The sequence below is a fragment of the Hirundo rustica genome, chromosome 3 (assembly GCF_015227805.2).
Source record: "Hirundo rustica isolate bHirRus1 chromosome 3, bHirRus1.pri.v3, whole genome shotgun sequence".
Classification (NCBI taxonomy): Eukaryota; Metazoa; Chordata; class Aves; order Passeriformes; family Hirundinidae; genus Hirundo; species Hirundo rustica.
The window spans coordinates 34,181,470-34,208,030 of record NC_053452.1 but is presented as its reverse complement, the minus strand read 5'-3'; the positions used below and the strand labels follow the sequence as shown (position 1 = coordinate 34,208,030).

At 39.4% G+C, this 26,561-nt stretch overlaps 1 protein-coding gene across 1 annotated transcript in view; it reads right to left on the bottom strand.

Moving 5' to 3' along the window:
* Positions 1 to 26,561, bottom strand: part of KIF26B (kinesin family member 26B) — a 284,319-nt gene that overhangs the window by 221,252 nt on the left and 36,506 nt on the right. The window lies entirely within an intron of this gene.

The window sequence follows — 26,561 nt, the reverse complement described above, 5'->3', positions numbered from 1 at the left end:
AAGCTCTTAGCTTGACAATTTAGTTGAATTTGGCAATAATGGCAGCTTTGCTACTTGAGTACTTGATACACTGCCCTACACACTTAAAAGCAAAAGGTTTAAACTAAATATTAAAAATACTTTCAACCAGGTACCTTGTTGGAGCACACTGAACATCATATACCTGGACAGACAAATACAGAGCTGTAAATACCACCCAGGTGCATTATTAATGACAGGTCACATCTCTGAAGTTGCCCTATCCTATATCCCAGCTGCAATGCTCACGAGTCCCCTGTCAGCCCTCAGGTGGGGTTTATCCTCTCTCCTCCTCTCTTCCAGCTGCACTAAACCATCTGTGCTAGAGTGAAATGGCTCCCTGCTTCCGAGAGATTGCATTTATGGCTGCCCCTGGAATACACTAGTTGTACCAAAGGGATGCCATTTCAGCATCTCCATCCCTTACAATTTCATTAGCATCTGGCAGCTACTGTCTGTCAGGTGCAAGAAAAAAAATGGGTACAGAAACATGTCTCTGAAACAAAAAGATGAGCTGTAAAATGCTGTTGTTTTTTTTAACCAAAAGCCAGTTTCTGAAGTTTCTTCTCATAAATTTAACCAGCAAAAGACTTTCACTTTTAGAAACAGAGGTGAATTGTCATCAACTCTGAGGTAAGTAGGTACTTTGCAAGCAGCACCGAGAGTTAATGGAATCTGTTCCCTACCACGTGCAGAACACAGTGCAGCCACCTGCAGATATCTCTCAGCCTCCAGATGCAGAGGGCCTTGCCCCAGCTCTTCAGCAACAGGCAGCTGTCAAATCACTGAGAAAAGTCAACAAGACTCCCACAGTTAAACTGCAATTTCATCCCCACCACCACCATTCTGCATACATCTCAGTATTGATCAGTACTTCCATTAAAATTATACCTACATTTCTGCTTTACATGTTCTGTTCCAGCCCTTTTACTTATCTCAAAACCACAAGACCAACACAAGAGTGACCAGAGCCAAATCTAGCCTGCTGTGCTTCCCAAGAATGGGACTTCCAAGAGGACACAGCAACTTGCAGTCAGTGATAAATTCACACTGCTGCCAATAACCAAAGAGTCCGGTTAATAGTGAAATAATCACCTTACTCATCTGCTGATGCAATACACATTCTTCTTTGAAACCTCTTCTCCCACAACTTCCTGCTGAGAGATTCTGCAATCAGTATCTATAAGGTGTCCACCAAAAAAACCTATCCAAAATGCCTGGAGGACAAATGCAGAGGAGCAGAGCTTGCAACCCCAGAGCAGCAGGTTCCACAGGGAGTCCTTGCCGAAACTACAACGTTTCAGACATCAAAATCTGACCTGCTGTTGTAGAGAATGTCTTTGTGACGCTGCTAATCAGATGGAATGAGAATATCTCTCCAGAGTTTGAAGAGTCAGAACACTTGAATTCTTGTTATACATGCTTATGAAATGCAGTGTTTTGCTTCTATCTTCTGTGTCCTCACCCCACAAAAGTCTGGATGTTTGTGTAAGGCATAGGCTGTTTCCTACCATCAAACTTATGCAGAATACTACTGTCTCAACCACTAAGCAATGTACTCAGTTGCCCTGGGAGAAGTTTAATCTCATCATACAAAATAGTTCTGATATGTCAGACTTTCTACTAAGTCCTGTGGTGGCCACTCTGCCTCACTCAGACAACATGATTTGAACCCATGAGTTACAAAAACACTTAACCAAATACTCTGACAACACATTTTGTTCTCAAGGATCTCTTATTTTCCGGATGCTGCACCTCAGACTCTAGTAAAAATGCTTTCCCCGTGGAGGCTGTGAAAGCACTTTCCACAAGAAGTTTGCTCTGATAATGGCACTATACCACAAAAAGTTTGTTCAAAATAAAAATAATTTAATATTTCTGACTATATAGGGAAGGGGGAAAGGAAATCAGCAGTCCCCAGGTAGTCACAGGTCAGAGGGGGTGTGCATGGCCAGTTCTCCCTCCTATGGCTACAGAAACAATGGAATTTCTTCTATAATGGACAGCTTGAGAACTAGAGTCAGGACCTACACATAATTGCACAGGCAAGGTTCTTTGCCTGAGCCCACTAATTGTAATGTTCACATGGTGCACATAGTATTTTGTGGGATGTCTCTCATAGCTCATCTTCTCTAAGGATTTTCTTATTTTGTCTTTGCAAGATGCAATTTTGAATATACAAAATCCAAAAAACGGCTGACAGGATATTACTATTTTTTTTTTGCCCATCCCCCTGTAAGTTCACTCTAAAATGAGAAAACTCAGTCAACCTGATGGAAAAGAACACCATAACAGGATTTGATCTCACTTCCTTTGATATGTGAAACAAATACAGTTACTCCAGGAGACTTTGAGAAACACTTATGGAAAATTACAGGTGATGAATAACCCACAGGAAGACTTATTTTGTTCCCTGAATGCAATATTGAGAATTAAAATAATGGAAAAGAAAGGCTACTATATCAAATCATATTTTGGTTTCTACCAAAAGCTATATTCATTCCAGTTCCCGTGATATTTTCCATCTGTTTCTCAAGCTTTGCTTCATCAAGTATAAAAAAAATCTGGTGAATCCATAAGCAAGTCAGATATTGGTAACTGGTTTTACTCAATACCTCAGTATTTCTGTCACAAATTCAAAGAACAAACCCAATTTGCCTGGCTCACAAACAACATCCTGCTGTCTTCCCTTGGACAAGCCACACAAACAATGAAAACAAAAATTCTCCAAGATGAATATAAAATTAGTATTTTATTCTTGTTTTGTTATATTTTTATAAGCAACTAAGAACCAAAGCAGTGCCTATTCTAAGTCCAATAGAAAACAAACACAACTGAGAAACAGAGAGCAAAGAGCCCAGGACCAGTCCATGTCCTGTTTTTCGGACTATACGGATCCGTCAGCCTAAAAAGAACAATGAGGCTTCACAAAAACCCGCATAAAATATATGGCTTGTCTTTTCCTGTCTGACAGTTAAGAATTCCTTTGTCAAAAGATTTAAATGAAAATCTCAATTTTAAATTAGAAAAATTTAGGCCTTTAATGTTTGTTGCACAGTAGTGCATGTGTCACACATACTTCTGGTGTATCTGTCTTTATTAAATAATCACATGAAAGACTGTGCAACAAAATTTCCACTACTAGAGAACAGATATCCAAGACAAACACGATCTGACCAAGTCATATATCATTTGCTTGTAACAGATCCAATATACAGCTCCGACAAAGTCATATGTTACCAAGCTTGTGCTGAAGACTTCAGGGATCACCTTCATCACAGCAGTTAACGGCGCAAATAAATCTTGTGATGAAACTCACGGGGTTTTTTTATTATCATTTTTTTTAAGAAACATAAAATGCAGCAATTCAAGGTTTCGAAAAGGCTTCCACAGAACATGCACGGCTAATGGAAGGAACTTGAAGACACAGTCCCTACCACCCCCTATTGCACAATGCCTATATCTCTCCAAGCCATTATTTTGTGGTAAGTCCAGAGATAATAGTAAACACAGATTTACACAGGCAAGGGCATCATGTGTGTGGATTTTTCTTAATGTGAGTGGCAGCTGGAGACAGTCATTGCCACAGAACCTTACTGCTCCCCTCTAACTGCTAACAAGTATGATGTGAGCCACAGCTCAGAAACCACTGTCAAATTTAAAACTGGCAAAGGCAAAACAATAATTTGTTAACACTGTGCTGTCATACTAAACATGCTCCATATGTTTAAGATCTGTGACCTTAAAACAATGAACTAATACATTACACAGACCTGCATAAAAATAATAAACTCAGCTCAGCAGAACCACTTTGTGTGTGTATATACACTTGACAGAAGTCTAGTCACAGATACCTAGCAACAGAAGAACCAGGCAACCAGTTCAGTCTAAGATAGCCAAAGAAATGCTAAGTAACATCATTCCTACATCTCCTGACACTACTGATGCCTCTATTCCCAGTTCAGACAGCATCGTGCAAAACTGTCACAACAAACTCCAAAGCTAAAAGAAACTGTAAGGGACAGACACAAGATTAAGTTATGGAAATCAATTAGCTTTGCTCAAGCCATTGCAGTGCCATAAGAGTCCAAAGCAAAAGGTATCCTCTTTAACTAAGTGTATTTTCAGTTTTTTTTTTTTATCACAAACCCAAACAAACTGTGTTTTGGAGCATCAGACCAGATGGTTTTACCATCTCTCCCTGCTTGAGATTCTGGCCACAGTAAACAGACCACAGAATCATTTTCTTAAAGCAAAACAAAAGCAAGCTGCTATTAAAAGAACAAAGGAGTAGGAGCCCTAGGTCTACTCTCCCTTCAGAGAAAAAAATTACTCCCCACTCTCACAGAGTGTCTCTCCTGCCTGACACCCTGTTGCCAAGTTAGAAAAGTAAAGCATACACTTTAAAGTCATCTCCATTTCAGAGGAAACCACACAACCTCACAGACACATACATGGACACAAGGACTACCTAGTTTCACATGAATCTTGGTTTTGTTATGTGGGTTTATACACAATGAGTAAAAAATAAAATCCCACAAAAAATAAAAAAAAAGGCAGACTATCCATTGCTATGCAGTCTTATAGTGAAAGGCAGCAGCCTGAAGAAAACAACATACATCCCTTTAAGAAAAGTTATTTACAAGGTTCACCATAAAAATAATTTTTGTTATAGGTCCTTTCAATATTAAAAACTGAAAACACTGAAAACTACTTCTCACAGTAAAGTGGGAATATTCTCCAACAACACATAAAATGATAAGTCCCCAGACTGGCATCCTTTAACAAAGCACATTTCAAATCATTCTTATTAATGATTTAAGATCTAAACCGGGAACATCCATCTTGTTTCCCAGCCCTAACTCCAATCAGAGCTAAAATGGATGTCAATAGAGCAAAGATCACCAGTTGCCACTGCACTTCAATGGTATTCCAACCGTGTCTCTCACTTTAGAACTTAATGCTCTCAAAAGAAGAGTACTGAAGTGATACATATTAGTCCTGAATTGCAGTGTTAACATAAATTTGCTGTCTGTGATTACATTCAGTACTCTTAGAGAACCCACAGCTCACAGAAAACTTCCACAGAAAGATCCTATGAGCCAGAAGTCATGATGCAGAAAGTTGCATGGTTGGCTGCATGATTTACTCTCAGATTAAACTTTTACACACCACCTTTAACCAGCCTGAAGCTTCATGACAGGGTTTTGCTTCCCATTCAAGCAAATGGGAATGTTGGGTGCCTGAGTACCAGCCACTGGGATCTCCAACCAGTTCAGCAGAGACTTAATCTGAGAAAGATGAGCTCCCTCAGATGGTTGACAACTTTTAAGATGTTTATCTTTCAAATCAATGTTAATCCAAATAGCTGCAGGATATGCTGGATGACACCTTCTCCAACTACACACCGGCAATGAACTGAAGTGAGGTGTGACTAAGGCTATGATGTCTTGGTTTTGCAAAAAGTAAGAATAATGAATATAGCCAAGCATTTGAAAAAAAGTTTTGTGAGAACTTTAAAGGAAATGCATACTTAGTCATAACCCTGTTTAATTTACTGCAAAATAATTATCTTGATTTGTCCATATACACACATTCCTGCATTATGGGGTCAGGATTCACAAGATGTTGACATCTTTCCAAAGGCTAGTGCTTATTCAGATGTGGTTTCTAGGTAAGCAAAATCTGATAGCCAACCACAAGCATATATGTAGATTTACTCCTCTCACTTATACAACATTTTATTATAGGGAAAAACAAAGTTTGACCCTTGGGGTTTCAGAGAAATTTTTAAGGCTACAAAAGTAAGAAGCATCTAATAAATGCTGACTAACGATAGGTGCAGTATTAAGAAAAAGATATTTACTAGATCATATATGACATTGTATCCAGAAGTTTGATCCAGAAAAGTCTCTAGATACTTTTCTCATATTAATTCAAGTCAAGACACTAATTCACAACAGATATAATTTGATAAATCTACTTCACATTTTTTTAGTGCACACCAACTATGATGGATCTTTTAGAATTTATTCCATACTGCTTTGTCAAGATTCCTGCTCCATAGAATAATTAGAGTGTTGACTATATTTGATGCACAGAGACTAATTCTAACCCATGCTGTGTAATGCAGATTGGCTAGAAAAGTCACTTGAAATGGTTTCTGGTATCTGACTGGACTGAATTTTTAAAGCACTTCCAGCATGAGCAATCATGCTTAGTAATTCCAAATAGGATTTCCGAGAACTGCTATGGATGTGATTTTCAAATTAAAGTTGCACTTAAGCAGAGAGCACGTTTACTGGATTATTTCAGTGTCCAGAGACAAAGCAACATCAATATAATGAGAATTGTTAAGAGCAAGTTCAGTCTGAGTTTTGGTTGCATATGTGGAAAGAAATACAAAGAAGAAAAAACCTTCCTGTATATTCAGTTGCCTCTTTTTTTTAATTGATAGCTATTTTTTTCAGAGCTTTGGTAAAAAGAGCTGCTTCCTATTGAGAGAAAATCCAAATTCCTTCAGGTTTTTTTTAACTATTTATATATAGGACTATCTAGTGAAACTATAAACTCATACCACTGTATTGAAGTCGGACTGTTAAAGAAGCAGAATTGCTAATATTGCACACTGAAACATCACACTTCAGAGTTGAATATTAAGTGAGCTGAAGTGGCAGAAGACTGTTAGTAGAAGCTTTGCCAACAGTCCACTCCTGCCCAGCAGGACCTACCTCAGGCCCCTTGGTACCATATAAGCTGGCCAAAGCCTCCATGTAGGAACAGCTCTGGAGCTTGAATAGCTGTCCACGCCTTCTAGTGTCCTCATCTGGGGTAAAATCCTCAAGGATATTTTCCCAGCAGTGCTCTAGTTCTAGTTTCAATTTCCCTCTCAGGTATTAATCACTACCTCTTCTAGCGCTACAAAGAACCAGCACTGTAAACTCCAACTGCGTAGTTATAATTTTAGATCTAAAGGGATGATAGTCCAGTTGACTGATTTGGTTACTTTGCATAGTTGCTTCCTTACTTATAAGCATGCACCTTAAAGAAATGAGGAGTAAATCCAAAGAAGGTTATCTTTACATATGAAGACTGCTTTGTTCTCCAAGATATGTGCAACTGGAGACAACAGCAAGAGGAAGCATATTCCAACAGAAAATTTTAGGAACCCCATTAAAAGTTTAACAGCAAAATATATCACAGCAAAGACAAACACTGAAGACTACCATCATTAATTCTAAAGAGAATAGTTCACGGAAGCCCTCTCCCTGCTGAAAACTCTAATAACACTGAAAACTAAATTTATCGAACTAGCAGAAACTGTTAGTTGATGAAATTTGAATTCCAGCAAGTAGAAACAACATATAGCCTTGTGGGAAGGTACCCAACAGAGAAAAAACAGTGAAATAACTAAATTTAACTGTTCAGCAAATATTTTGAAATGGTAAACATTTGCCAATAAAGTGAATGAAGAGAGAATTCTGGCAACTGAGTCAATTCTAATCCAAGGTGCTGAGGAAAAAAAAAAAAAAAAAGGAATTATTCCCTCATTCAAAGATATCTACAGCCACATCATCTCTAGGAGTGGAGAAACGCTGTTCAAGTCTAAAACCAAAGTGCTTGGATTAGTGCTGCCAGATTTAAAAAAATAAATAAACAACAAATTGAACCACTGTGTTAAATGGTTGCTAAGAAATCCACTCAGAGCAGGGAATCTCTCACAAAAGGCTGCTTGAAGTAACCAGGTTACATTGCCCTTCCCAAGATAGAAATCCTCTTTGCTATTTATTTCCTCATTACTTTTCTACCTTCTAAAGCTGACACTACCTTGCTCCCTTTCTTTCAGAGGGGCGGCCAGGCACAGTTGCATGTCGGCGCTAGAGAACAAAGCAAAAGGAAAAGGTACAAAGCAGCAACACCAGCTCCACACCCTGACCCTCCCTCCTACTGAAGTCACTCCGAAAAACAGCCATTTGCTTCCCTGGGGTCATATTTTACCACAAAAAACTTGCTTATATTTTTCCAAGTTTCCAGGACTTCCATTTGGGCACCATTCACACCTATGTCAATACGACAGCATAGTCCTACTCCTTTGTAATCCATCAAACCGTAGGATTTTTTAGCAGGACCATTACAATCACAATCCAACACAACAGTTGCTCTCTGTGCCGCACAGCAGCTGTACCACACCACCAATATTCCAGGGTGTTTCTATAGAAATAGCTGGATGCAGCAGACCCACACCAAGAACCATCCAGGCAGATGATGCATTACTCTGAAAGAAGCCCCAAAAGACACAAACAAAGTAGAAGGAATAAAATAAACAAGATTTTCTGTGACCCTAAGGATGGGATTATAATTTTTTTTTTTTTTTAAAGCTTGAGCAGGAAGCCTTTCTAAATTACATTTCTTGGATTTTATTGTATTATCTTCATGGCACAGTTATTACACATTAAAGGTAATGACTCTCTTCTGCAAGTAACCTAATATTGAACATGATTGATAACCCCTATCTGGGCTTTAGAAAACGCTGAATTTCCTAAATGGAAGGAGGGAACTGAGTTGGATGAGGTGAATAGGGAATAGCTTGAGTGGATTATGTGCATGCATATGAAAACCCAACTGCTAGGTTTTCATTAGAACACAGTATTTTCTTGAAAATACTCACTAATGGCAAACAAATGGGAAAAAAATCCCCAGATCTTCCATTTGTGGGTAATTCTGCTCAGACTCCAAATACATATATTATTATTGATCTTACCCATTTGATAATTTTGTAAACACACATATAACACAAAGACGTACACACAGTACCCACGTGTGTACACATCAACGCTCATGCGTTGATAGGAAATTCAGGTTTAGAATTTGTATTTCAAGGGAAATCTGACCATTTGGATTTCTCTTGTTCCTTTAAATTATGTTTGTGGGCTGGAATCCTGGAGCAGACCACAGAGGCCTGATTATCTTGAGACACTCTAAAGCACCAGGTTTGTTCAGGCACTAAAGAAGACATGGAGCAATAAGGGGGGTGGCCCAATAGGGGAGGGCATGCAGAGACTTCCACTGGTTCCCAGGCAAGACAGAACTAAGTGTCCACGCTCACACAAACACCATTTCTCTGCTACATCTGATCACTTCTGTCCTTTCAAGACTGGGTTAAGCATCATCTCCAGTGAGTAAGAGGCAAAAACAAACCTAGAGTCTAAGGTGAAACTGCTTCTTCAGAAAGAGACTTCTCTTTCTCTCTCACACCTGATGTTAATAAGCAAAGATTTGCCTTGGTATTCCCCAGATCCTTGCCCATTCCTATAGTAGTTTTAGTTTTCTGACTCTCTAGCCCATTAAATGATCCTAATGAATCATCTCACTGCTCCAGCAAGCCTGATCAAACTTTCTTGGCTACATTCATCATATTGCTTTTAACTAGGTGAGAGAGGGAAGAAAAAGCCACAAAAAAAATTTGGGTTTTTTAAGTAGCAGTTAAATTAAAATGGTTCAACCATAGAACAGAATTGTTTCTTTGTGAAACAGAAAAGGCATTACTTGGAGAGGTGGGTTTTTTTTTTTTTTTGTTTGAGGGTATGTTTTGATTTGGTTTTTAATGAAAGTTAAACCAAAGATCTGATAATCCTTAAAAGGCACTACCACAATCAGTTAATAGCCTCCTAATCATTAAGCAAGAGCAAGCCACTGACAAGGAACAGTCTCTGGTGTAACTGCAAAATACAGCAATGTTCCTAGCTGCTGTCACATGTCTTTGGCACAGTTGTCCTATGATTTTTAAAGCTATTTTATTCATTAAAGTACTCGCATTGTTAACTCTACCCTCAAAAAAACACCCTGAAGTATAGTACATTAAAACAACAAGTCACTAGAGGAACTCTGATCTGGTAGAACCCAACTGTTTGTCAAGGCTCTGGGAAGTGCATTTTTCCCTTCTTGCAGAAGGGGAAAACATTCCTCTTTTCTGCCCAACAGAGCAGGCATGGGAGAAGAAGACAGGGAAGATTATGTGGAAGTTATTCCCTTCAGCCCTGTCATCTGCCGGAGGAGGAACCACCAGCCGCTGCTACTCCTTCCTGAGATCTCGGCAAGCTCTGGGAGGGCAGCAGGGTGGCTGCAGGAGAGAACAACATTTGTTAGAATTTGTGTGGGGTCAACATGGTGGCAACTACCAGGAGGTGGTCAAGGCCATTTTAGAGACACTGCACCAAACTTCCAGAAATTCTGAACCTATCCCCACTTCTCCTCCTCACCCAGACACTGATAAACAGCAACATTTTCAAGTTACATTTTAAAATTTAAGTGTCCAATTATGGAATTTGGTACTTATCATGTCAGTCTTCTGATTTTTGAAGGCTTGGCAACCCTTGTACATGACATTACAACAATCAAGTTGTGGAAAAATTTTTTTCTACTTTGAAACTGGTTCCAGTAACAGTTTCCTGAGATAAGTCTCCATCAATAATAGTTCAGAATATCTCTCCTTTCTCCTTAAACTTGTGCCAGGTACAAGGTGGGGCCTCTATGACATAGAATATTTTCCAGATTCAAGAGCTAATAAACAGAACAAGCTCATGTATTCAAATACTAAAGAAAGGAAACAATGAAAAATAAAAACAAACCCAAAAGCAACCACTTGGAACTATGGAGAAGGAAATAAGTCATCAGTTCAACAGCTCAACATTATTTATTCTCTCATTCATGTTACATGGGAGGACACCGCACAAAAGTGGTTGACCAACAACCTATGACCTTCAGTAACAGTCAGGGAAGAAGTTTTGTCCCGTGCAAGTTCTGTCCATTCTCACAGACATTTTTGCCTGTTGATCCTCCAACGCAGTCGTTTTGCATCTTCACTGTGCCAATAGTTTCTTAGAACACATTGTGACCTCTAAAATCAAAATGTTCAGGGTTTTTTCTAAAATATTCTCAAACTTAAGAGCGGGAAATCTCACTTTTTCTCTTTTAAACTATATCCATAATGAATACTGACTTCAAAACTTCACATCCCAATAAGTCCATCGGAGGAAGGCTGAGTCTGAAGCCCAAAACACTAAGTGCTCTGGGGTTTACCTACAGCAGCCCCTAAGCAACCAAGCACTTATCTGTGCAAGCAGATCCAAAGAAATCAGTAAAGCATGAAGCAGGCAGGAGGTATCATGAAACATACAGTTTGCAGTTTACCTGTAAGGCTAAATGGAACTTAAAATGAAATATTTGGAAGTGAGTGGAACAAACAGAGAATGTTATCCCATGATAATGAAATCGACTTGGGTGACTGAAAAGCTGTCTACATAAATTATATGCAGACTGCTGGACTAAAATTAATGCACAATGACTGAAATGCAGGCTATGGCATAGGTTAAAAATTACAACACTATAATTCTGCAATATTTTATTCTTTGTGTTTTGGTTTTTTTCCTTGAACTGCTCCTAGAATCATTTTTCTTGACAGAACTTTTCCTTTTAAACTTGAATAACCTCACTTCTTCTAAAAGAAGAACACATGATCATAGTAATTTGCTCAAACTATACTCTCACTGCTCAATTTTGAAACAAATATACTCAGATATAAGTTTCTGAGGATGTGTTTTCTTCCTAAACTGGTTTTAATGTGGTAAACTCTATCCAAACTTTGCTGCTTCCAGCTTCCCTCTCTATTAGCTCAGAATCTGCCTTACACCACAGTGAAGAACAAAGCAACCCCCAGCTCTCCTCCTTACCAGAGAAGCAAGAAGTAAAACTGTGTCTTCACACACACTTGAAACAAAGGCAAAGAAGCACCACACAGAAACAGGGAGATTTAAACTAGCCTCTGATATGCTGCTAGAAATTAATCTGAAAAAGTACATTTACTACTAAAAAAAGTCAATATTCAAAAAAACCCAAAAAATATCAAAGCAACAACAACAAAAAAACCACCCACCTCCACCCACTTCTGCTCCTTGAGAAACTCAAGCAGTACTCAGCCCCAAAATAAGAACTATTTCTGAATGCAGGTCTTTCCCAACAAGGGAGAAACAGAGGAAATAAGAAAAGTTACATACAATAGAATTATTTTTCCCCACTTCAGATGCAAATAATTAACCTACAAGAGCCTGTAGAGACCAGTGCAGGACATTCAACTAGCTATTGAACCTTACAAGTTATTTCTACTCCTAGTTCTATTATTCAACTATTTCTGAAGGACTATGTATTGGGCTTGCAATATCCAAAGAGTACATTTAATGTAGTTTGACGTATATTTCATTCATGCTAACTACAGTAAATTTTTGAAGTAAGCCAGTGTACTGTAAATGACTCGTAATTTTGGGAATAAGGGAAGAAAACTAACCAAAAGGTTACCAAAATTAGCTTACCTATCTAAACTTTTGTTTCCCAAAATGATTTAACAAATGCCTCCTTATCATACACATGCAGCATGTTTGTGGGCAACTGAAAGTGAGTAGTTGAACTCTCAGACTGAAACAGAAGTGATGAATGATAAGAAAGGTCTTGGAAAGGGGTTAATCTGTCTTTCTGACAGCTGAGTTAAGATAGGGGTCATTGAAGTCTCTCTCAATCCTACAAATTAGCCTTACATCTTCAGACACAAAATTTCAAGGTTAAATCTACCAAAGCCATTATAAATAGCAACGCGGGAGAATCCTTTACTGTGGTTTAAGTAGTTTTCCTACCATACACACAGAGCCCATCTACAGACACCTTCTGTTGAGAATTATTTTGACTCATGGTACCATGCCCTCTCCCCAGCTTGCTATCCCAACCAGGGGAGTTCAGACATATCCCAACCAGCTTAATGAATTTCCGCTCCCACAAATCAGTTCTGAGGCCCAGTCAAGCTGCCCACATCAATATTGAATGAAAAGTAAGGAAAGATTCAAGAAAACCTCAAACAGGAACTTGTTGGGTACACACAAAAGAGGGATTCAGAGCTTGAAAGGAGGAATCAAAGCAACCTGGAGACCTGCAATAAATGGTCATTTATGGACCATCCTGCTTGGACAGGAAAACACAATCAGCAAATAGGTTCAAAGGCTTTGAGCCATGAAAGCAGGAATGACTGAAATCAAATCTTGATTAAAGAATCCAGCTATGATCAGGAAATTGCAAAAGAAACACTGAAAATACCAGTTACTTTGTTTTTTCAAGTTTTTTTAACTTTTTTCAAGTTTACTATTTCCTAGCACACTTATGTACAACATCTCTTGCTTATTACACTTTTCTCAAGAATGTTCTGAACTCTTGAACTTCATAGGAGGAAACAAAGTAATTTCAAATAACTGACTTCAAATCGACTTTTTATTATCCTGTTTCTCACATGCCAGTAGTTGTGTTGAGAACAGTCGGTACTGACAAGAACAAAACTGTACTTCATTACCAAACAGAAAGCTCCATGCATGGTATTTGTATTGTATGTAAACACAATACCTTCAGCGTGCTCTCTGATTTTTAAAAAATATATCAAAAACTCACAGGTTTAACTCAGAAAAAGCCTTTATATTTTCTCCTATTTTATTCTTGTCAGCCCATCTTTGAGAGGTTACAAACACCAATTCTCCAAAACAAATATGAGTATCTCATGGAATGCCATGAGTCACATTTTTAATTAGCTTGATCTTTTCCACACAAGGCATGGTCACCATCTCACAGATATCCCTGAACAACTGTGAGTACACTTAAACCACACAAACTCATTTTATGGCTGCTCTGTAAATGAGCTCTCAGAGCTCTACACTTCCCTTCAGGAAGTCAAACTTATCTTCAAGACATGTCCAAGTACAGAATATGTGCATGGGTACTTACAATTGACTTAGAGCATTCCTCTTTTTTCTAAAGACCTATCTAGAACTGTAGCAGTGGAAGAAAATGGATTAAAAACTATCTCTATCACTGCAATTATGACCTTTTCTTGTATCTAATAATGAAAGCCAAACCACTTCATTGACTCTAGAAAAAGGGAATAGACACATAAGAACTGTTCCAGAGTGATTTGCTTTTTCAAATGCCAACAGGCATTCTGGGATAGTAGCTAGTTCCTGATGCTCCCCAGTGCTACATCTAGTAACAGTGGATGGCTTAGGAACAAAGATTGGGTTGGTTGGTTTGTTTGGGCTTGTGTTTTGGAGTTCTTTGTTTGGTTTAGGGTTTTGTTGTTTTGGGTTTAGGTTTTTTTTAATAAAATCATCACTTCAAAATAATGCTTATGCTTAGTACTCAATACCAATATTCCTAACAAAGGAGGAGCTAAATCTTTTCCTACATAATCAACAGCCAACCAATCACTTAGATCTAGATGTACTACCAACAGTTCACAATACCACAGTCGATCTTGTTGACAAGAAAATAAATCTATAACCTAGACTTCTGCAGAACACGTAGGTTCCTCAAAGGTAGAAGGCATGCCAGACTTGCTTCAGAAAATAAAGGGCTAAACCCAGCTGTGGTTTGCTTTAATTTGTTGGCATTTGGTTTTCCCTAAAAAAGGAAAAGCTGACAGGGGAAGTAGGAGAGAGGAAGAAAAGCAAAAAGAAAAAAAAAAGTCACCAGATACATGACTTGGTGCTGTGGTTGTCCTGGGAGAACAATCTTTCAGTGAGTTAGGTAATAAAAAGTCCAGATAAATCCAATATTTAATATGGAATGAACTTTACAATGAAGATAGTTTAACCTACCACGTGTCCTATTTCCATTCCTTACTAATAGGGAAACAGAATTTGATGCACAGATTTATTTTTAAGTGAGGGGCCACCGCAGGTGTCACACATTACACCAGCTCTTAGTCCCAGTTTTGATCCTGACTCTGCATGGCATTTTCCATACCAGTTCAGAATATTCTCTGTGTGTGTGACAGGAGTGCCATAGGCACTATGTGACTTTCACAGTGTCCATTCTACCAACAGGCTCGTCCTGAGCCTCAGCATCTGGAGGCTGCACTGCACATCTGCCCTGCAGATACCTGAGAGAAGATAGATAACAAACATGGGGAGACCTCCTTCTAGCAGTGTCAGACATGGAGGTCTCCACTCACATAGGAAAACACTTCGCACTGGTTTCCTGGGCCCAAGTGTGTGCCATTACCCTTTGTTCTGTAACAGAAAGAAGACTACAAGAAAGCCATTGGCATAACATGCTACTCAGTACAGACCATGCAAGGCCTTTATTACCACCTATTCACACTCCTCAGCGGGTAAATAGTGAATGAATTGCTAATTATTTCTCATTTATTTCTAGTTCTCAAAAACAGTGTCGGAAAAGTTTTCTAGTAAAGGTTGTTAAAGAAAATGAACCACTAAGTAGTAAAATATCTTGGATCAGCAAGGAAGCAACAGGGGAAAAGGAGCCAATTATTCAGTACAGCAAAAGATCAGCTGTAAGATCTGAGATCTGCTGACTTATTTTAAAGTATATTTACCTGCAAGTGGATGTCTAGAATCACATTTGCTGAACACTGTCTCTTGCCACTTTGAAAACTCAGTTGCAGAACCTGTATACCCTTCAGTTTGGAAACCCAGCATGAAAAAAAGTGAAGCCTAGAAAGAAGCCTGCTGCTAATCAAGCAGACTTGAAATTACTAAAATTAATGTTAATCCCTAGTCACTAACCTATTTATTCTTTAGCTATTTAAAACAGAAGAAAAGAGAGCTTTGATCCACCTCCAAGAAAAATATTGTTGTTTACATACAGTGTTCAATATGTTCAGCCATGATCTGGAATAATTTCAGAGATTGGCTGCATTTTCACAACACTTGCTATCAACACTCAAGATTCTTCTGGCTCAGAAAGGCTGGACTGACTTTCTTGCAGGTAAACATTCATCTACCTCTAAAGAAAACAAACTTTAACAGCTGCTGCCATATCTACTGAAAAGACTTTTAATAATAATCTCTCCAGAAGCTAAAGAGTGTCAAGACACAACTGGTACCAATGAGTTTTAGAAGATATTTCAGTACCACAGATAAAAAAAGGTGGACTGAGGTTGGTAACGATTGTTTGGAAAGCTGTATTGAGACAGACTCAGATTGGTTTTATTCCTTTTTTTCTTCTTAATTCTGTGAAACATTCAACTCAATATGATGGAAACAGATACTTCTTTATAAAACACAGCTGGAAGGTTGTTAAGTATTTTACTGCATGGTTGGTACCTTGGTGTGGCAGCCTTGAACACACCTTCACATTGTACAGGAACTATTAGCAGCAGCTGTTGGCATTTAGTAGAAGAACAAAATATTTGTTGCATTGGGAATAAAGTGAAGGACTGCAAAAGAAAGCTATTCCCTTGTATATCTGATCTAAATCAAAGCAGATTTCACACAGTGGTCACTGAAGCAGTAGTGCTTTCCAAAGATTTGGGGAAAATGCAGTTCTTACCTGCACCAGATGACAGATTCTGGTGCAGCCATGGTCTCAGAAATGAGGGTGCCCCTCTGGGCAGGGCCTTGCACATTTTCAGAACTTGCCATCCAGTTCCCACAGCAAACTGAAAATTGCTGTCTTGGATCAGGAGACATGAGGCTCTATTTCCTGCCTCACCACGCACACAAGTCCTACACTCCTGTACAGCTGTAAAACCAGCTTGCACTGGGGCCACTCCTCTGCAGAATCTTTCCTTTTCCCTAGGAATGCTGCCCCTTTCCTCTCCACAGTCCTTAAACACCAGTCTTAAAGCTGAGGAATTGACTCGTGCCTATAGCCAATGGATGGAAAGCCTAGAAAAATATTTTTTAACTACCCATGTGAGCACAGGAGATGCATGATGGGCTGACCACTGTTCTTGCTTTTTACAGTTTGCTTATAGCAGGAAGGAGTTCGCAAGATTTAGCCAGACAAAACAAACAAAGCAGAAAAAAATACATACAGTATTTTCCACCTCTTTAACCACATCTAGTGCTGTAACTTAAGTTCTTAGGTGGAGAACTCTTCCTGTTACTCTGTCTTTCTAAACTTACATATCAACTGTCTTTGGGGACGTAAAATTACACAGTATTTTATGTACTCACTTTGACACTAAAATGCATCATGAAGCACATTACAACTTTCAGTATCCCAAAACACATCTTGCCACCATCTATCCTGACCGCCACAGACAACAGCCAAGAAGAGATTATGGTTTATTTCAGCCTACTTTCAAAGTATTTGATTTACATTCAGTTAACACAACCATACAATTAAAATTTTAGATAAAACACCTTTGGCTAAGATTTAACACATTCAGTTAATGCATCCTCTTGACACTCTGGATCACACATTTCAAGCTTGGCTTTGATAAGATAGCTGATAAACTCAATACTCCCAATACAAATGAAGAGTACAGAAGAGAATAAGGCAAACTTAAAAGTTTGTCGTTAAAAACAGAAATAAATAAATCAAAGGCATAAATCCCAATTGCTTAAAAGCCACTGTAAAAAAATCACAGAACCAAGAATGGCTGAGTTGTAAGGGACCTTAGAGATCATCCTGTTCCAACCCTCTTGCCATGGACAGGGACACCTTCTACTACACCAGCCTGCTCAGAGCCCCATCCAACCTGGCTTTGAACAACTCCAAAGATGGGCCATCCACAACTTCCCTGAGCAACCTCCAGTGCCTTATTACCCTCACAATAAAGATTCTTTTTTCCCCCAATATCTAATTTAACCTACTCTCAGTTGAAAGCCACTACCCCTTTTCCTGTCACTACATGCCCTTTGTAAGTAAGTCTCTCTTCCCATCTTTCTTGTAGATGCCCTCCAGGTACTAGAAGCCTATAATTGCGTCACCCCTAAGCCTTCTCCTTTCTAGACTGAACGACCCCAATGCTCTCAGCTGGGACCCCAGAGCTGGATGCAGCACTCCAGGTGGGGTCTCACCAAGGCAGAGCAGAGGGGCAGAATCCCCTCCCTCACCCTGCTGCCCACGGTGCTTTGGATGCAGCCTGGGACACGTTTGGCTCTCTGGGCTGTGAGTGCCCATGGCTGGGCCATGTCCAGCCTCACCCACCTGCACCCCCAGGTCCTTCTCCCCAGGGCTGCTCTACATCTGTCCATCCCCAGCCTGTTGGATACCAGGGGTGCCCCAACCCAGGTACAGCACCTTGTACTTGCTCTTACTAAACCACAAGAAATTCCCATGAGGCCATTTGTCAAGCTCATTTGTCCAGGTCCTTCTGGATGGTATTCCAGCCTTCAGGAGTGTCAACCACACCACTCAGCTGGGTATCATCCGCAAACTTGCTGGGGGTGCACTTGATCCCTTAGTGTATGTCACCTCTTCCTTCTAAACACTTACTCAGGCAAGAACCTGTGCACAGTGCCTTGGCAAGGAGACACTGATGCCCTCTCCCTCAGTGTCTGCAGTAGTGAACCACTTAAGGTTTTAAGAAAAGCTGCTGAATTTGAGGATGTGACTTTTCAGTTATTTCATAAGAAGATGGAGGTCAACAAGAATTTAAACAACATAATTTTAAAACAGAAAGGCCATGCTGACCTCTTCTTCTGCAGACAAGCACAGGATGTCTGTTAGATTAGCCAAGGGGCAAGCTGCTTGTTAAGTACCCAGTGTTTTAACACAACATGCTTTCATTCTGTTATAAACACTTAATAGCAAGCACACATCACAAGATACAGTGGAAGAGCTCCCCTACTGGGCTGATTGCTCACCATTCAAAAGCTTACAAGCCACTCGAATTAACTGCTAAATAAATCTCTAAATCTACCCCTTTTCCCATCCCACGGCACTGTAATCCCCAGTGGCTGGCACTAATCCAAGCCAGAGCTTGTATTACTGCACAGCCCAAGAACTTCTTTCAGTTCATACCCATTCCCTCTCTCCCCTCTCTTCCCCCATCCCAAATTACAGCTAGTCTTTTTGACTGAGAATATGAACTGTTGTTAAATAAATGGATAACTTCCTGCTTCTCCAGGCAAGAAAGGGAAACAAGGAGTATCTAGAACTGGAAAGCAATAAGGACAAACTGTATTTGGAAAGCTACAGTTGGTGAAAAACACTCGTCTTCTTTGTACTTCAACTACCAGGTGTTCTCTGAATTTCAGTTAAAACACCAAGGGTTCACCATAGTGTGATCCAAGAAGATGAAGAGCCTGTTTGCAAAGTAAATTCCATCTAACAGATCAAAATCACGCTGCAGATTCAAGTCTATGTAACATCTCTCCCTTGCACTGCATCAGGGTCTCTGGAGTCCCACTGCTTTTTGTACAGTTAGTCACAGCGCATAAAATAAAGTAGGTACTTAAATACTTCCAGGATTGAAGGCTAAAATTTCAAAATTATTTTGTCATTATCTGAGGCCTACTCAGATCTTTCTATAGCCTTCCTGCTGCATTTACACTAATCTTTGGTACCTTTACCTAAATCATGCGTAGTACAAATGGAGGCCAAGACAAAGTACAACTTGTAGAGAAACCCAGAGGAAAGAAAATCTTCCAGGTGTGTCACTGAATTTCCAGATGCTCTGCTGGGAAACTGCAGTGTGTAAAAAAAGACAGGAAAAGCATCAAGGAATATCTCTGGTCTTAGCTTCAACTGTCCCAAGACAGGTGTTACCAGCAATACTCTAAAAAATAACACGGCAGCCAAACAGACAAAACATGGGAATTCAAGACCTAAAGGTATCACTTTCTAAGCAGCTCTCATGGATGGATTCCTCAACAAGTAGGTTCTCTGGGTACAGTTTATTATTACAATATCACATACTCCCCATTTATTTGAAATCCTTCTCACCCCCTACTTGCCCAGCATGCATAAGATTTAAGAACTTCAGTGATCATTTCTTTGCTGTTTCATATTCAGCCATTAAAAAGGAGTTAAAACATAGCGCTAGAAGTACCATATAAAAATACTACACCAGAAACACAGCCCAGCTAGAACTTCTGCTCTAATCAACTAACTGTAGCTTGTTGAGGAAGACACAAAACACTTCAAATTCAGTCTTATGTGCAATGTACCAGAAGTCACTTTTGCCTTCCTCCAGTGACCAGCCTGCCCTAAAAGAGGAGGACCAATGTCACATAGCTGATTTGAGAGTATTTACATCCTGCCTACTGCAGCCACAGTAACAGTTTCTTTTATAGCAAAAATTGATATTAAAAAATATCAATTGATATTTAAAAAAAAAAAAGGAGGAATATCTTCAGAGATTGTTTCAGTATTGAATCTTTACATGTTCTGTAAGTTATCTGGTCCAAGGTCATTGTAAGCTTGCTCTCATTATTCTTGCCTTTGTATTTCAGTGGTTGGGAAGAGACTGGCCAAGAGGCAGCCTTTGGTGCATTAAAAAAAGCACTGGGGACCCAGGGCAAGGCAAGTGCTAGAAATGCAAACACAAATCAACAGCTGGATACAGTTCCGCTCTGTTCCTTCAGTTTTTCCCACAAACCACGAACACTGTGAGATACCCTGTTTCTGGAAGCCCCCTGACCAAGTCATCTGCAGACAATTAATACATCACTGCAATTTTATCTCTCTCCAAGTTACAGTAGAGCAACACAAACACAGACACGGTTTAACTTCCCTACAACACATGAAATCCCCTCTCACTGCCTACATTTCCCAGCAACTGACAACATTCAAATTCAAGACACTGGCTAGTCACCACTTTTTGCAATCAGCAGTAACTAAGAGATTAATATGACATAGTTAATAAAGCTGTAAACAATTCTTGCCAGTGAATGCTGATTTAGAATGCTGATGAATAATAATTCTAGTAGCACAAAAGTAACTAGTAGCACAAAAGTTTTATCAAAAGCCAGGCCACTGGCTAAAATATTTGGATATATTGCCTCTCTTTACCTATACCATGAGCCAAATCCTACTAATGTCCTCAACTGATTTGGATTTAGCCACACATTACAAGCATGCTGGCAAGCAGCCAGAAGAGATCATCAGCAGATGGCAGAATTGACTACAATTCGGCTGTGTCTGCATCAAGTGGGGAAATAAGACTTTCAAAAGGGGAGGAGAAAAATAAATTGGATTCAGGCGGCTCTGTAGATAGTTGCCCTCTCCCTCCCTCCCAAAAGGAACAAGTAAGAAAGCTAAAACACACATGTGCTACAGAGAAACTTCTTGAATGGAAAGGCTGCTAGTATTCTCTAATGAGTGTGTTCCTGATTTCCACACAATTGCTGTAGACATATTCCTGGTCAGTCAGATGATTCAGGTGTCATGGGGGACTACACAGCGAAATACCCACCCAGCATATACAACTCAGAATTAGCAGGCTCCAACACACAGCACACAGCTAGTGTCAACTTTGGCTCAAGTTTCAGATAGAGCCCACAACAATCTTTGAGCCGGCTGTACCAGCTGTCAGAAAACAGGGACTCCTAAATATTATCTCTCCATAAAAAGTCCTTGTTCCTATTCTAGAACCAAGAGATATGAACCATCATCATCAGTGGTACCATGGTCTAGAGAGATTAGTCAAAGGCTGAGGCAGGCGTGCTACATACTTCTTCAAGTGCTCATCTAAAGATCACACCTTCCTTGGGCTGCTTGGCAATTCCTGTGATACAAGACAGGTAATATTTCATTCCACCATTTTTTCAGTTTTTCACAGATGGAAGAAATGAGGCTCAGCATCACTGCATCTTTCTCAGTTTAACAGCCTGTCAGAGAAGGTTTTACTACTAAATCTCAGTGGCACAGCTCACCACAAAGCCATGCCCAAAACAAATTCAAAGAATCTAGAGGACAGGGACCACGTCCACAGATGGAATGAAAACCCACGGGTAGTTCCAGCATGCCAAGAGCTACAGTACATGTAACAGTAAGTATTTCTCCTCTCTCAAGAAAAAGAGAGAATGGGAAGATTGGAGGCATCTGGGAGTGGGGAGGAGATATTGTTAGCAATGTTACCACTGGCTTTCCTAAAAACCTTTCCCAAAAGCCTTAGACACGATTGTCTGAGTTGATGTTTTTCAGATGAGGTAACAAAGTCTTGCTAAGCTAGGGATCATAAACAGCCTACAACCAGCCAGTCAATTTATACCATTATTTGCAGTTTTAAGCTTAATCAGCACCATGTGTCCACACAAGATGACTGAGTAGCACTGCACAAGGTTAGACCATCTGGAGCTGGGATTTTACTTTCTTTTGATTCTTAACTGTTACCACTAATTCTGGTGTGCCCGCTGTCTCCCTGAGCTTCAGCCCCATCTGCCAGGTAAAGATCCTGTGTATAGATATAAATGATGACATAGAGAACATTTTTGCCTCCCACCTCCACAACAACTCACAAGCACATAATTTCTCAAACACTTCCATGCCTTACAGAATTCCTTTCTTTGTCTTCTTCAGTTTACACTTTCCCCTCCCTCCTCCCCCCGTCTCTTCTGATGATTTAGGGAAATAAATGTCAGACCAAGAAACCTCTTGTCTTCCAACGACAGTCCACGTTGACCAGATGACCCTTACTGAGATTACATAAGTAGAATTCAGCATGGCTACACCAATGCTCATTCCCCAAAAGAAGATCCAGTGTCTAAGAACCCCAAGATTTTTCCCTACTCAATATTAGAGTGCCGATAAAGACAAGTGTGCACTTGTCACTACTGCAAGCATGAGCCATCAGTCATCACCACAACTTCCAGAGTGAGTGAGTTTAAAAACAACAAATTGCATATTCTGGAGCAGGACTTGATACTTCAAAATATGCTCATTAGTCTAAAATTAAAGACAATTGCACTAAATATAAAGCACCCAATAACAAAGAGCTGTGATAAATCAATTTTCCTTGCCTGCAGTACAATCTGGATTTAGCTACTTAATACATCTTAATAAACAAGATACTCATTCAAAGCATAATAAATGAAATGCTTTGCCTTGAGGGACAGTTTTACTTAATAGTTTGGTGTTACAATGACAGAACATGTGATCTGTCAGTATGAACATCTTTTGTTCTCTGAAATGTTTTGAAAATGGGTGGTCTGTCTGCTTCACACTGGATCATGCTTAAGACACATAGCACCCTTCACACTCACAGCAATATGCTTAATGTAGGAAAACCATTTTGCTTTGATAAGGAAATCAAACAGAAATCCAAAAACAAAACAAAGCAACCAACCAAACAATGCTTCTGTGGAAGGTGATTCCCTAGTTTCCGAAGTCTCTGATGTACTTTATACCAAGTCACAGAAAACCCACACAGAGAAAAAGCTATTTGGGAAGATGATTTAAACGGCTGGGGAGAAAAAAAAAACACAAAGAAAGAAACCACCACAGAAACACAGACCAAACAAACCAATAAGCAGCTGAAAGACATTTGGTACTTTTTCTCAGCATCAGAAAGTTTGGTAAAATAATGAACTTCAGAGCAACATTACGGCTGAAGCTTCCACCCCTATTTGCCATACACTTAACGAACACAGACATGGGAACAACTCGGTTCCTCTGTGCTCAAGTAGCCATGTGTTTATAGGTATCTACAGCACAAATATCATGAATGGACAATAAGCATGAAGCCAATCCCTGCTGGCAAATGAAGAACAACTGGAAAATGAAAATTACTGCATCTTCAGTCGTCTCTCCCCAAACATATGTATTGGCTATGGATGTATTACATTTAATTAGTATGAAATGTTACAAGGGTAGATTTAAAATAATTCCATAAACCTTAAATAAATTCCTCTCCATAGACACCACCATTAGAGATATTGGCATCTGATCCCATACACAGCTCACATACATAAATAATTCCCCAACAAGGCCAGTTGCAACACTGACGTTTTTTAGGATTATTTAATCCTTATCCCCAAAATACACACATGTTGGCAGACAGTGGAAGACGAAATTGTTTTCTTCTCTCTTTCTGACAGACCATACACCAACCTGCCACATCTCAGGTTATCAGCCAAGCACAGAAATAGCTGTATCTGATCACAGTAATGGTCCATCTATCTCTTCTATACCAATTCATTTAGGGGTTCATTTATCCCTGAGGCATGAGAGTTTCTCTCCTAGATATTTAATCTGATTTTGAGTAACATAAACCCTTCTGGGCTCAAGTTGCCTTCAGACTCTAGTCACCCTAGTTTGTCAATTATATCAAAATTAGTGATCGTGTTTGTAACCTCCTTTGCAATAAATGCCTCTAGTTGCCAGACTAAGCATAAAGGCATTTTAGATTGAAGTGATTCTGCAACAATGAGCATGAATAGGGAGGGCAAGAAGCGGTGAGGGAGTTTGTGATCCCACAGGAAGCAACTCAGAAGGGAAATATGAAAAGCTGCTCTTTTCTAAAGCAGAGTAGCATTAAAAGATCCAACAACAAAATGTTTTTCTGGGGATGAAAGTTAAGATGTATAATAGCAGCACAGTAAGGCTTCATCAAGAGCTCTTTCAGGATCGTAAAAGTCAAAAAAGGAGAGGTACAAAGATGCATTGATACGAATGAGTATAAAGAGACACATACAAGCAGGAGAGATGTGAAAGTCAGAAAGGCTAAGGCATGGGCACACTATGAGCCACAACTGCCAAGGGAAATAATACAGAAGTTGGATTAATAACTAGGAGTAGAAAGATACAGATCAGACAAATCCATTACTGTAGGAAAGTCTTCTACTAACCAACAGAGAATGTGAAGAAATACCTGATGGCACAGTTCAGACAATTACTTTTACCTTGGGTTTTACATTATTTTTAGTAAGAACTAAGAACTAGGATTTTAAGATAGGAAAAAATAGAAAAAAAGAGAAATTACTATAAGTAGGTACAGACTATATATTTAGGCTGGCATAGTTTAACGAGATGTACTTAAGAATACTCGAAGAATAAGCTAGTTTTTAAGAATTCATACAAAATAGACAGAGCTAACTGAATTACTAGCAGTAGAAAGGGATGATCAGTATAGCTTTGATACCCATAGCAATGCTGAAGTCAAAGAAGAAAACTTCAAATCATGTCAGGAATAACAACAGTTTACAGAAAGCAACTACTGTTAAACCAATATATGACTTAAATTATGGCAGAAAAGGATTAGGTGTACAATTTAACTGCCTGAATATAATTGAGTTATACCACATATTGCATTTGTGGACTATGGAAGTATGGTTTATATCAAATTACAGCTAAAGAAGCACACAGCTGAGTAAAAAAAAGTTTTTGATCAATAGTTCTTGGCAATTCATTAGCAAGCTAGGAAGCTAGGAAAGCATGGCACATGAAGGTTTTACTCACAGTCCAGTACTACATGATAGTATGAAAGAAATCTGTCCTTACCTGCAGATTTAGTGGAACTTATCAGTCCAGCAAAAGTATTACAAGCACCTTAAACACCATGGCTAACATGCAACACCATTTCTCTGTTTCCAAATAAAGACATTTCATTATTTCACCAATTCAAAGTGATTGATCCAGTAAATGGAAAAAGAAAACCCTCAGATTCAAGAAGAGTTACAAGTGTTTGAGCAGCAGTCTTGGAGCACTTCAAGAAATGTCTAACACTTTCTAAGACTCTCATTCTGCTGCTTTGATGTTGTTCCTCAAGCTGCTGTCTGAGAAGCACAATGTTTGATAGGCTCAGGTTGGGAAATCATTCTGCCAGGCAATAGCAACAATAACCTGATTTAAGTTCTGAGTCACAGTTTATTATAAAAGCTTGAGTATATAGTTTCAGAAGGTTAATAATAGCTGATCCTTGTATTGACAACTAGATTGACAGCCTAGGCCCAAACACATGTTGAGAGAGCTGCTATCAGGCAGAACAGAAATACTCAGACATAAATAGTTCCATCATATTTTTGAAACCATGAGGGTTTCAAGTCTCCAGAGACACCTAAATATTAAGTGCCATGATGTGGTTTAAACTGGCATCAAAACACCTCTGAAGGGCACAAACATGTCTGCACAAACATGTTTCATGTGTTCATTTTCACACAAACAATAGTGAGGCAAAGAGGATTACTGCCCAGAGATTAATGACCACTTGGATTTAACATCACAAAGTCTCATTTCAAGCTTCATTTATGTCTAGATAACAGCTAGTACCCCACAAATGTCTCACTTCTCAGCCATTAGCAGCAACTGTGAGCACCCCTGTACCTAACCAAACACATCAGTGGCTAGTGGAGATGATGCTGGGTTTCCAAACCCCATAAAAGGATGGGTTTTGGAAAGAAGGTGGTTCCTGTGACACCCAGAGCTCAGGACTACAAACTGGTAAGCCAACTGCTAACCAGACAAAAAAAATCCCAGAATTAAATGTCAGCTTCCAGAAAGCTTTTGTAAGGCTTTCTTTCCTATTACCCTGTCCGCCACATCAGTTACTGCTCCTGAATGGAACAGCGGAGACACAAGCATCAAGCTTCTTTCAGATAAAACAGTAATTAAGCATAATAGTTTTGCTTCCCTAAACAAGATTTGCACATCTCTCTTCCCTCAAGTATATGCTTAAACTTTTATCTCCCCTCCCTCAGTTGTGGAGGGTGAACCATCTGAAGGTCAGGTTCCCCTTCACTTGTGTAATCAAATCCCTTTTTCAAGGTCCCATGTCACCCTTGGGGCAGCAAATCAGAGGAACAGGCAGGAAAATGTACTCTGCA